A 10,022-nucleotide genomic window follows, 5' to 3' on the forward strand; every position below is an offset into this window, starting at 1 on the left:
ATTGGTGATGTTATTGTAACAACAAGGAAAGCCCTCCAGTTTTCCAGAGTCTGCCTGTTGTGAGAACACTGCACCCATCAATTACCCTCATTACTCACAGTTTGGCATTTCAGGTGGTGCCGTAACCAACATTCTTCACGCAGAACTTGACCTTCGCTCTGCGCAGAGAGCTTCGTTTTTGCCATTAGTATTAGCGTATTAAAAAATGATTACGGCTCAAACTCTTTCTAAGTCAGTGGGCTGGAGCCAAGTTCCATGAGCAGTTTCGCTCATATGATGGTGCCCTCAGAACAAAGAGTCTGCGCTCAACTCCGTTCTTCTCTGCCCGTTTCATTTCTCTGCATGTTCTAGGAGAGCAGGGAAGAGGGGAGCTGGTTACAACTGGAGGGGGAGACCCCTTGGCTTCTTCCACAGCCAGCCTCTTTACTTCCTGGTCCCACTCCTCCCCAGCCCTGTTTCTGCCTCAGACTGCCCTCTGCCCCAGCCTCTTCCTGCTCACTAAACCCTGTTCCCTCTTCAGCTTCTGACACCTCCTCCTCCCAGTCTGCTCCTTCTTCTCCCTCTGACCACTCAGCATCATCATCCCACCACCAGTCTCCTGGCTCTGAGCCTCCTCCCACTGGGAGTCCCCCAAGTGATTCCCTGGCTGGTGCCTACCACCCCCCTTCATCCAGCCAGTCCATGGCAGGTTGTGTTTCGGTCCTCAAGTTGTATTGGAAAATGCAAATTATGAAGCTCCCCTTTAAATGTGAACTGAATCAAATTCCCCCTCCCATCCCTTGCTACAAGAGCAGAAAAATAATACCCCACCTTTTTGTTGCCATTATCTAGCATCCACTAAGCTCATGTAAATATCATAGAACCATTCTTGCTCAGTATAAATGAGGCGTGTGCATGAGCTATGACCCTCCATTTCCTGCTTCTGTTTTTCAGTTTTCAGTTTTCCCCCTTTTCCATGCCAAAGAATTCTGTTTGCTAAATTTTTATTATTTTTTTTGCCTACATATGCAGGGGTGAGGGGATTAGAAAAAACACCCAAACCCTGCATTTGAAAAGTGTCATAAAACTGAAAATAAACCCTAAAAGCTTTTGGACCAATGAAGTATCAAGAGGCCAAGCAGCTCAGGTAATTCATCACACAATGAATAGCTGCTGATTCAGTTGCTATAACACCAAAAATAAAAGGGCAAAGAACAGCCTGCAGAATTCCTATCGCTTACCCATGTTTGGAAGGATGGAGCTGGAGAGAAATCCTATGGGAAACACTTAGGAAAGGATCATAAATTCTTCTTGGGATACATCTAAAGGTAGCAGAGCCTACGACATACATGGCTGTTTAGGGTTCACAATCAGAACCGTGTGTGAAACTTGGCTTGCCAGTCAGGTTGATGCCCGAGCTAAACTTCACTGCTATAAGCTGAAACAGAAACCAGAAACAAGGTCCTTGTTGTCAACAGCAACAGAAAGATGACTACTTAGTGAAAAATCTCAAAGCTATCGATTGTCTGTTTAGATTAGCGGACTTTGAAAGCTCTGCTCTTAGTGCACTTATGTGAATTGGATTCTGGGGGCTCTCCCCTTAAATTGAAAGGAGTTTTACCACCTTGGGAGCGGTGGAGAGGTGAACCTCTTCCTTCACTGTTCCCCACATCCAAAGCCTGAGGCTCAAAGCTTCGTGTGTGTGTGTGTGTGTGTGTAGATTGAATTTCAGCTTGCAGGATTACAGAGAAGACTTTTAGGGGCTCTTTCTGGGGGCAAAAACAAAGCAAAGCAGCTGGGAGGGATTAGGCCAAGCTGGTGTCTACATTTCCAAACTGATCCACATCTTTGCTCCACAAGATATTGTATCTGAGCCATTCTGAAACCTATTCAAAGCAAACGATTTTCATTTTGCAACGAGACAAGTGTTCAAGGTCTATTTATAGTGTGTTTGAGAGATCATTTCTGAAAAAACAAAAAATGTGTATTCTGACACCCCCGCTCCCCCGAAAAAGCTTGGATTCTACAATTGGAGGCATCAGGAACAGACAGTTTCCAAAGAGGTATGTGTTTCATTGTATAGTAGGCTTAATTTTTTAAATGCATGCCTTGTTTCAAGATGGAAAAAGTGAAATTCACACTCTTAGGCTGGCTGAGCACAGCTCTATTAGCTCAGAGGAAATTTCCTCCCTTTGGATCCGAGTTAAAGGTTGGTCCTATTTTAAAGGTGGAAACATGGAGGCAGCAGTGAGCCACAAGGAAAGAAACCCCCAAAAGACATATTGCATTTTGCAACATCCCCCCAAAACCTTTTCACCCCCAAAGCTTTCACTGCTTACAATCTGCACCTCTGGTGGGGACTTCCAGGTCCATAGTTCAGGCTTTTAGCCACTACAGTGGTACCTTGGGTTAAGTACTTAATTCGTTCTGGAGGTCTGTTCTTAACCTGAAACTGTTCTTAACCTGAAGCACCACTTTAGCTAATGGGGCCTCCTGCTGCCGTCGCGCCGCCAGAGCCCGATTTCTGTTCTTATCCTGAAGCAAAGTTCTTAATCTGAAGCACTATTTCTGGGTTAGCGGAGTGTGTAACCTGAAGCGTATGTAACCTGAAGCGTATGTAACCTGAGGTACCACTGTATGCTGCATTAGCTATATTAACCACCGTGTCCTCATATTTGGTATAGACTCTAGGAAAAGGGAAAGTTAATCAAATGTGTTCCCTCACTCAATACTTCATTAATAAGGGATTGCAGTGAGATCTAAAGAGCTGTTTGACACCCATGGTTTACCTCAGCAGCAGAATGTCTGACCCGCAATCTCACCTCAAACATCATCTGAACACAGAGGCATTATGTGGTGACTTAAAAATAAAAAGAAGCCAGTATGAATTGAATGTAAAGGCAATGAGTGGAGCAAGCGATGCCCACCGATTCTACTTTAGCCTCAGAAATAATACACTCGCTTTACCACCTCCATATTCAACAATGTGCTTGTTACAAAATGCCATGGCTTGAGCATCAACCTGGACAGAGCTGTACATGAGTCAGGCCTGACATTTAACACCGACAGCTGGCTGCTAACAGGGCAAAATGAAGGAAACAAGCGCTCTCTGTCTGAAGAAGAGCGAAAGTGAGTGAAGAGAGATCAAATAATGTTTTTAAGCTAGTCAGTCAGGTAATTCATGAACTGAGCCCTAGGAAGGGAGAAGGACAGTAAGTCATTGATAGAGGACATGTGTTGCATTCAAGAGGTACAAGGTTCATTCAATCCCTGGTATTTCCAGATAAGAGATGGGAAAGGCACATTTCTGCCAGTCAGTGTAGACAACACTGAAGTAGATAAATCAACAATACGACGAGATATAAAGCAGTTTCCTGTGCTCCTAAAAAGAGTATCTGTGTATCTAGGCAGGATGGGCACATTTGGAAAAAAGTTCAGAGTTGTGAACAGTGCCAGAGATTCACTGTGACCATCGCTCATATTTCTGTGGCTGAGCTTAGAGTACTAAAGAACTGCTAGAGTGTACCAACTGGCCATTTTAGGTTAAGGGCAGAAGAATCAGTCCTGTGCTCATTTGTTTACTTTATTCAGGTTTCCCTCAAAAGAAGCACTGCCTCTGAAGATAAGAGAGAGGCTGCCTGCATGTGTGGACACACTCTGTGGCAGACTGAAGTTGCTCACATGTTTGAAATTTGGGAGCTTTATAAACATTATAAGCCAGCAAGCTCCTCTCCCCACAACAACCACAACCCTTTTACCCCTTTGAGAGGAAAGAACTGTATCCCACAGTGCACCGTATGTCTAGTATGGAGCACATGAAGACATAACAGCATTGCTGAATTTCAACTGTGTGAATCAGGCTTTGATGAGGCAGAAGGTGGCAGTCTCAACCTTTATTTTACTTTACAATCATTACCGTGGAGAAGTTCTCACTGCTGAAAGTGAACAAAGTTATGAAGAGCATTTTTTTGTAAGTCTTACGAATACCATCAAATTCAAACGGATGGTTAATCGGATAATGCAGTCTCGTCAATAGTTTTCCTTGTTAGAGTTTTTTTAAAAACGAAGTTTGTATAATGGTTTTGATCAAGTTCAGCGGATGTCTTTTCTGGGTCTGATGTAAACCCCAATTTAAATTTAGGCAAATAACTAAAACTCCTATTAAGGTTAAACTCATATCTGATTTAATAGGGAGGGATCTCCCTCTAACTGCTTGTTTTCAAGTCTTCCTAGACATTTTGTTTGTTTAATAACAGCATGATAGTAGATTTTGACTGCTGAATGGCTCCATAAGGAATTAATGTGGTTTAACTATACATTTTAAACATGTCAAATAACACTCTTAGGTAGACAGGAGTTAACTCATATTTAAACATGAATTAGTTTACTTTGACCATACTTCTTACATAGGATAAGCCTACATCACTCTCATACATCCCAGCTAGGGGACTTCCATGCAAATACCTGTCGCTGGATGAAAAACTATGTGCACAAAGGGGTGCTGTGTGTATAGTTCCTGCCCTGATTCAGCTGCCAGGACACAGCCTTGTCCATAAAATAAGTGACACTGTTGATCAGCTGTTAGGGAGTGGGAAACAGAAGGCTGGATTTAGTCCCCCCACCCCAGAACAGCTGATCAGGGCTCTTGCCAATTATTTGACTAGAAACAGGCACATAGACCCATCAGCTGTGCATGCATTTTACTAGTTCAGTGTGCATCACTGGTGAATGAATACATGTTTACTCTATCATATCACTTCAGACAAGCTCAAAGATTCTGGCAATCTTGCTCCCCACCTTAGATGGGAAAGTCTGGGGTTTAAAAATATATATTTCTATCAATTTGGAGGAGAAAATGTTGGGTGTTTGGAGTGAAATTTGGAACCGTATTCACTTACGATTAAAAAAACCTCAATAGATTTTCCCCATCACCAATATTTGCTATCTAACATACCATTGCTCACTTTGGAACTAGAATTCTTGGGTTTTGTAGTGTTATGAGTTGCGGGGGTGGGGAGTAGGTTGTATACCAAGACTTTTCTAATTCCTGGAATAGCCAAACTGCTGCAGAAAACCGGAGAACTCAATTTAAGATTGGAAAATTAGAAACTGACAGAACTGAAATTAACAGATTCTTTGTTCCCTACTTAGGGGCCATCCTATCAACGGTGTTTTCCATCTCTTCATTCCATAGTGAGGTCAGAGCCTTGATGGGAGCATCAGACATGCAACCAGAAAATCCCCAGAGCACTTAGGAATCCTTGTGATCCCATTAATTTCTAGGGGCTGACCACAGTCATCGGTCCTCCACCCCAACAGGGAAGATGCTACCATCAGATCAAATCTCACCAAGGGAAAATGTTAGATGCAACCAGGGCTTTTCTTCAGCTGGAACTCACAGGAACTCAGTTCTGGCACCTCTCAGATGGGTGCCATTGCCATTCTAAGAGAATGAGGGAGGTGTTAATGGTGAGTTCCAGCACCTCTTTTTCTAGAACAGCACTAAAGTAACCTATGATTGCCATTATACTGAAATAGCAACAGAGTAATAGAATCACAGAACTGGAAGAATAGCTACAGAGAAGACATGTGCTTACCTCTATCAGCCCAGGGTTCAAGGGGACAATTTTATTATGCTAAGCATGGCCATTGTCTCAAACAAATCATTAAGATCTATCTATGAACAAAGACCAGTGCTGTTAGATGAAAGTAAGGATGGGATAACTGGCCTTTATCTGAAGGACAGGTAAGATAAGAAAAAGAATATCCCTTGATTATGGAAAGGGCGATGAACTTAGTCCTTACAGGCATGTTTTTTAAATTGTAGATGGCTGGGCCGCTTATTTGACAAGCATTGTGTTGCTGCAACAGCTGAGACAAAGAATCAAGGGTAGAGACTTCATAAAGAGATAGCAGATAAGGCATTTAAGGCTTGTTTAAAGGTTTTGTAATTTAGATACAAGTTATTACTAATACTTGGTATGTTTCTAGCACTTTCCAAGGTGTTCAAAGAGCATCGCAGTTGGTTGGAGTGTGGTACTGATAACACCAGGGTTGCAGGTTCGTTTCCCATAAGGCACAGCTTCATATTCCTGCATTGCAGGAGGTTGGACTAGATGACCCTCAGGGTCCCTTCCAACTCTATGATTCTAGGATACTTAGGCCTTCAGCTGGTGTGACTCCTGTGGCTGCTCCAAGGACTGGGATAGTTTGACTGCAGAGTTCCCAATTCATGGCACACATTTTTAGCAACTGCCAAAACAGCTACAGTAGTTCTTCCTAAATTAACATAATTTAGTTTTACAGAGGAAGATTAAAAAGCAGTAAGTATTTGGATAATGGAGATAGTTGCAGAGTGTGCAGAGTTGCACATAGATCCCCAGCCATTGCAAGGGACAGCGATAATTTGTGCATCAAAAGCAATGGCGAATTGGATCCCCCTGCAGTATTTGATTTACCTGATTTGTTCATCAGGTCAAAGGAGCTCCAAATGCACATCTGAGCTATCATACCTGGGAGACATTAAAGAACCAGAGTATTTGCTTACTTGAAATCATTCACTACTACATTTTAAATGTATTTCCAGTGTCTGCTGTTTGCAGCACTACTCCTTGGGCTTAAGAGCACAGTCTACAAAGAAATCTAAACAGACATTCTGAATCTAGGAAAACTGTTGCTAAGAACTGGAACCACTACCTGCTTGTCTACCACCAACCTGATCCTGTTAGCAGGGATGCTTCTCCTCCCCACTCAATTCAGGCTGCAATTATATCCCCATTTACTTGGGAATAAGCCTCACTTACTGCAATAGGACTTGCTTCTGAATAGACATGGTTAGTTAAAGGTAAAGGGACCCCTGACCATTAGGTTCAGTCGTGGACGACTCTGGGGTTGCAGCGCTCATCTCGCTTTATTAGCCGAGGGAGCCGGCGTACAGCTTCCGGGTCATGTGGCCAGCATGACTAAGCCGCTTCTGGTGAACCAGAGCAGCGAACGGAAACGCCATTTACCTTCCTGCCAGAGCGGTACCTATTTATCTACTTGCACTTTGACGTGCTTTTGAACTGCTAGGTTGGCAGGAGCAGGGACCGAGCAACGGGAGCTCACCCCGTCATGGGGATTTGAACCATCAACCTTCTGATCGGCAACTCCTAGGCTCTGTGGTTTAATCCACAGCGCCACCCGCTATTCATCACCAACAACAGCATAGAATAAAACCTTGTATCCAAAATGAGAGAGGGTATTGGAGCAGGTTCTGTGAGCCCAGGGGTATTGTTAAGGTTAAGGTAAAAGGTGAATGACTCCTGGATGGAACCACTGAGCCTCTTGGGCTTGCCGATTGGAAGGTCAGTCGTTGGAATCTGCGTGACAGGGTGAGCTCCTGTTGCTCTGTCCCAGCTCCTGCCAACCTAGCAATTCAAAAGCACACCAGTGCAAATAGATAAATAGGTACTGCTGTGGCGGGGAGGTAAATGGTATTGTTAACACCACATGTTTAAACATCATAACTCAGGCTTTCAAATATCATGAGAGTAGTTACAGTAATACTCAGAGTTTTCAAAACTAATAAACTAATTCCCTCCCTTCAAATTTACCTTATGATTTTTAACAACATTTAGAGGACCCTGAAGCCAAGTTTGTAAGCTTTTCTCGGAAAATATGGTGGTTAAATGAGCATTTGGAAGAAAATTTCAAGTCCTCTCTACATAGGCAGATTGGATTCTAAAGATAGTTGCTAAGCCCAGCCCCAACTTCTCCTCCTCCTCCTCCTTCTTCATCCATGGCAGCCACAAGATCAGAAGTGCAGATTCCAAAGGACCAGACTGATGGAAGAAGACACAACTACTGAACCTCAAATTCCCTGTCCCAAATCTATCAAAAGCTATGGAGAAACACACACCCTTACATTAGGAGACTAGATCTAAAGGGTGTGGGGTTTGGTAAAGTTAATTAACAGTATAAGCCTAACCATGCCTATTTGGAAGTCAGTTCAGAAGCACTGGCGATTAATCCCTGGTAAGTGGGGCACCAAGTAAGTACCTCCTGCATGTCTGGGAGATGGTTTACTAGTAAGCTACAACTCTAGCCTTGAATGTCACTTAAACAAGACATAGGGAGGGCTTGGCACATCAGGAGCAGTTGTGAGGCTGGAGGCAGAGCTGTGGGAGGGAAGGGAAGGGAAGCAAAACTTGTTCTTGTAAAAGGTTTATAAACTACTAGGTGATTGTATGCTTACGTGCAAACTATGAGCACCCCTGGTCATGAGCACCCATGCGCAGAGCTTTTATCTATGCATCTGCAGTGCAGATCTGAGCATGCAAGGCACACACTGCAGCCCCCTAATAAAGGGCAGGCGCTTTTATATGGAAAAGCACTGGAACAAAGGACAAGCTCAGCTTAAAAAGATGATGACAGAAGGCATAAGCTCCGCCATGTTCCCTTTCAGTTGCAGGGGAAAATACAGTAAAGCAATTTAATGAAAACACTTAAATAAGCAAACAGGGACGTTAATTGAACCCATATGTATGAGGAAGGAAATCTAAAGTATACTGATTCATTAAGTTTTATATAACTGTAAACCCTCATACCTAAGAAAGTGCAAGAAGCCATGATGAACTGCCAGCTAGGCTACCAAACTCTCTCCAAACTGGTTTGTTTTGACAAAAACAAGTGGCTTTAATGAGTACTGCAAGCAATAGATTCACCACCATTTTCAGATGCTTAGATCTGGAGAAAATGTGTATTTGTTCCCACAAAAGTGAACAACAAACACGGATTGAAGAATATAGGGCATGTGTTAAACAGATAAAATGTGAGGAAATTTCTCCACCTCCCCCCAAGTAAGCTTTTAATTCTGCTTGAGCCCAGTTTATATGCTTTTCATGTTCTTCTCTAGAATGTGTGATTAGGATTTCTTTTAAGGAAAACCTATGCCTACACAAACCATATGGCTTTATTATACTCAGACCCCCCAACATTTCTCTGATGAAGGCTGCCTTCACATGTCTTCCAAAGGTTGTATAGTTACTCATCTCCTTGACTTGCGGTGTTGTATAACTCCATACCCTCCAACACTTCTGTGATGAAAAAAGGGACGTCCTAGGGAAAAGTGGGACATTCTGGGAACAAATCTGTAAATCTAGGACTGACCCAGGAAAATAGGGACACTTGGAAAGTCTGTTAGACCTGTTGCTTAAGGATATTCCAGATTTTCAACTTCACTGGAGCCAACTATAGGGAGCTCTAGGTGCTCAGGCACTCACAAAATTTTTGTTGTGGGTGCTTGGCACTCGCACCACGGGGCCTCGGACGTGACTTCCAGGTCCTTGCGCAGCACAGGAAGTCATGTCTGAGGCCTCACGGAGCCTCGGAGGTAGCCTCGGATGTGGCTTCTGGGGCTCCCAGGTGCCACTGGGCAACCATAATCTGGGGTCCAACTCACTGCCCCGTTCAAGTTATTGTGTGCTGGCTTAGGGTAGGGGCAGGAAATGCAGAAAAGAAGGGAAGAAGGCTTCCAGGGCTTTGAAAGGCCTTTTGGCTAGGCTGCAGGAGTAGACATCAGGCAAGGCCCAGGCTGCCTGTTTATTTTAAAGGGTTAGCCCTACTTACTTAGTTATTATCTTGGGGGTCTCTCAAATCCACATGGAGGGAACGGCATCCTTAACATTAATTTGTGTGTCTTTAATGTTACTGTTGTTTATAGAATTTAATAGGGCTGTGAGTCAGGAATGCCATTTCCCATCAGGCTGCCTTGTGAGGACTTTCCTAGTAATCCTACCTTTTGGGTTAGGACGGTTGGAGAAGAAAATGGAGGCTCAAGGTCCTGGATGGAAGAACACCTCAGCTTGGGGAAGTCTATGGTTCTTTCAGTTAGAATTTTAAAAGCCTGCATTGAAAGACATTGGGACTTTGATCCAGTCAGGTGTCCTACTTTTTTGATACTCCAACCTAGGAGACCATACTCCAACTTTTGGAGTATCAGTCCTTTGCATGCTTTGGTTTGTCATTGCCACACAAGATAAATGCCTGTCTAACCTGACAAC

General features: G+C 43.5%; 1 long non-coding RNA gene across 1 annotated transcript; it reads right to left on the reverse strand.

Moving 5' to 3' along the window:
• Positions 1-66: 66 nt before the first annotated feature.
• LOC310672192 lies at positions 67-9,630 on the reverse strand. Its single transcript, XR_014508467.1, has 3 exons — positions 9,589-9,630; positions 1,221-1,417; positions 67-347 (listed from the first exon to the last, which is right to left on the reverse strand). It is a non-coding gene; the product is annotated as an uncharacterized lncRNA (long non-coding RNA).
• Positions 9,631-10,022: the final 392 nt, after the last annotated feature.

This window comes from Podarcis tiliguerta, assembly GCF_965153285.1.
Source record: "Podarcis tiliguerta genome assembly, chromosome: 2".
Classification (NCBI taxonomy): Eukaryota; Metazoa; Chordata; class Lepidosauria; order Squamata; family Lacertidae; genus Podarcis; species Podarcis tiliguerta.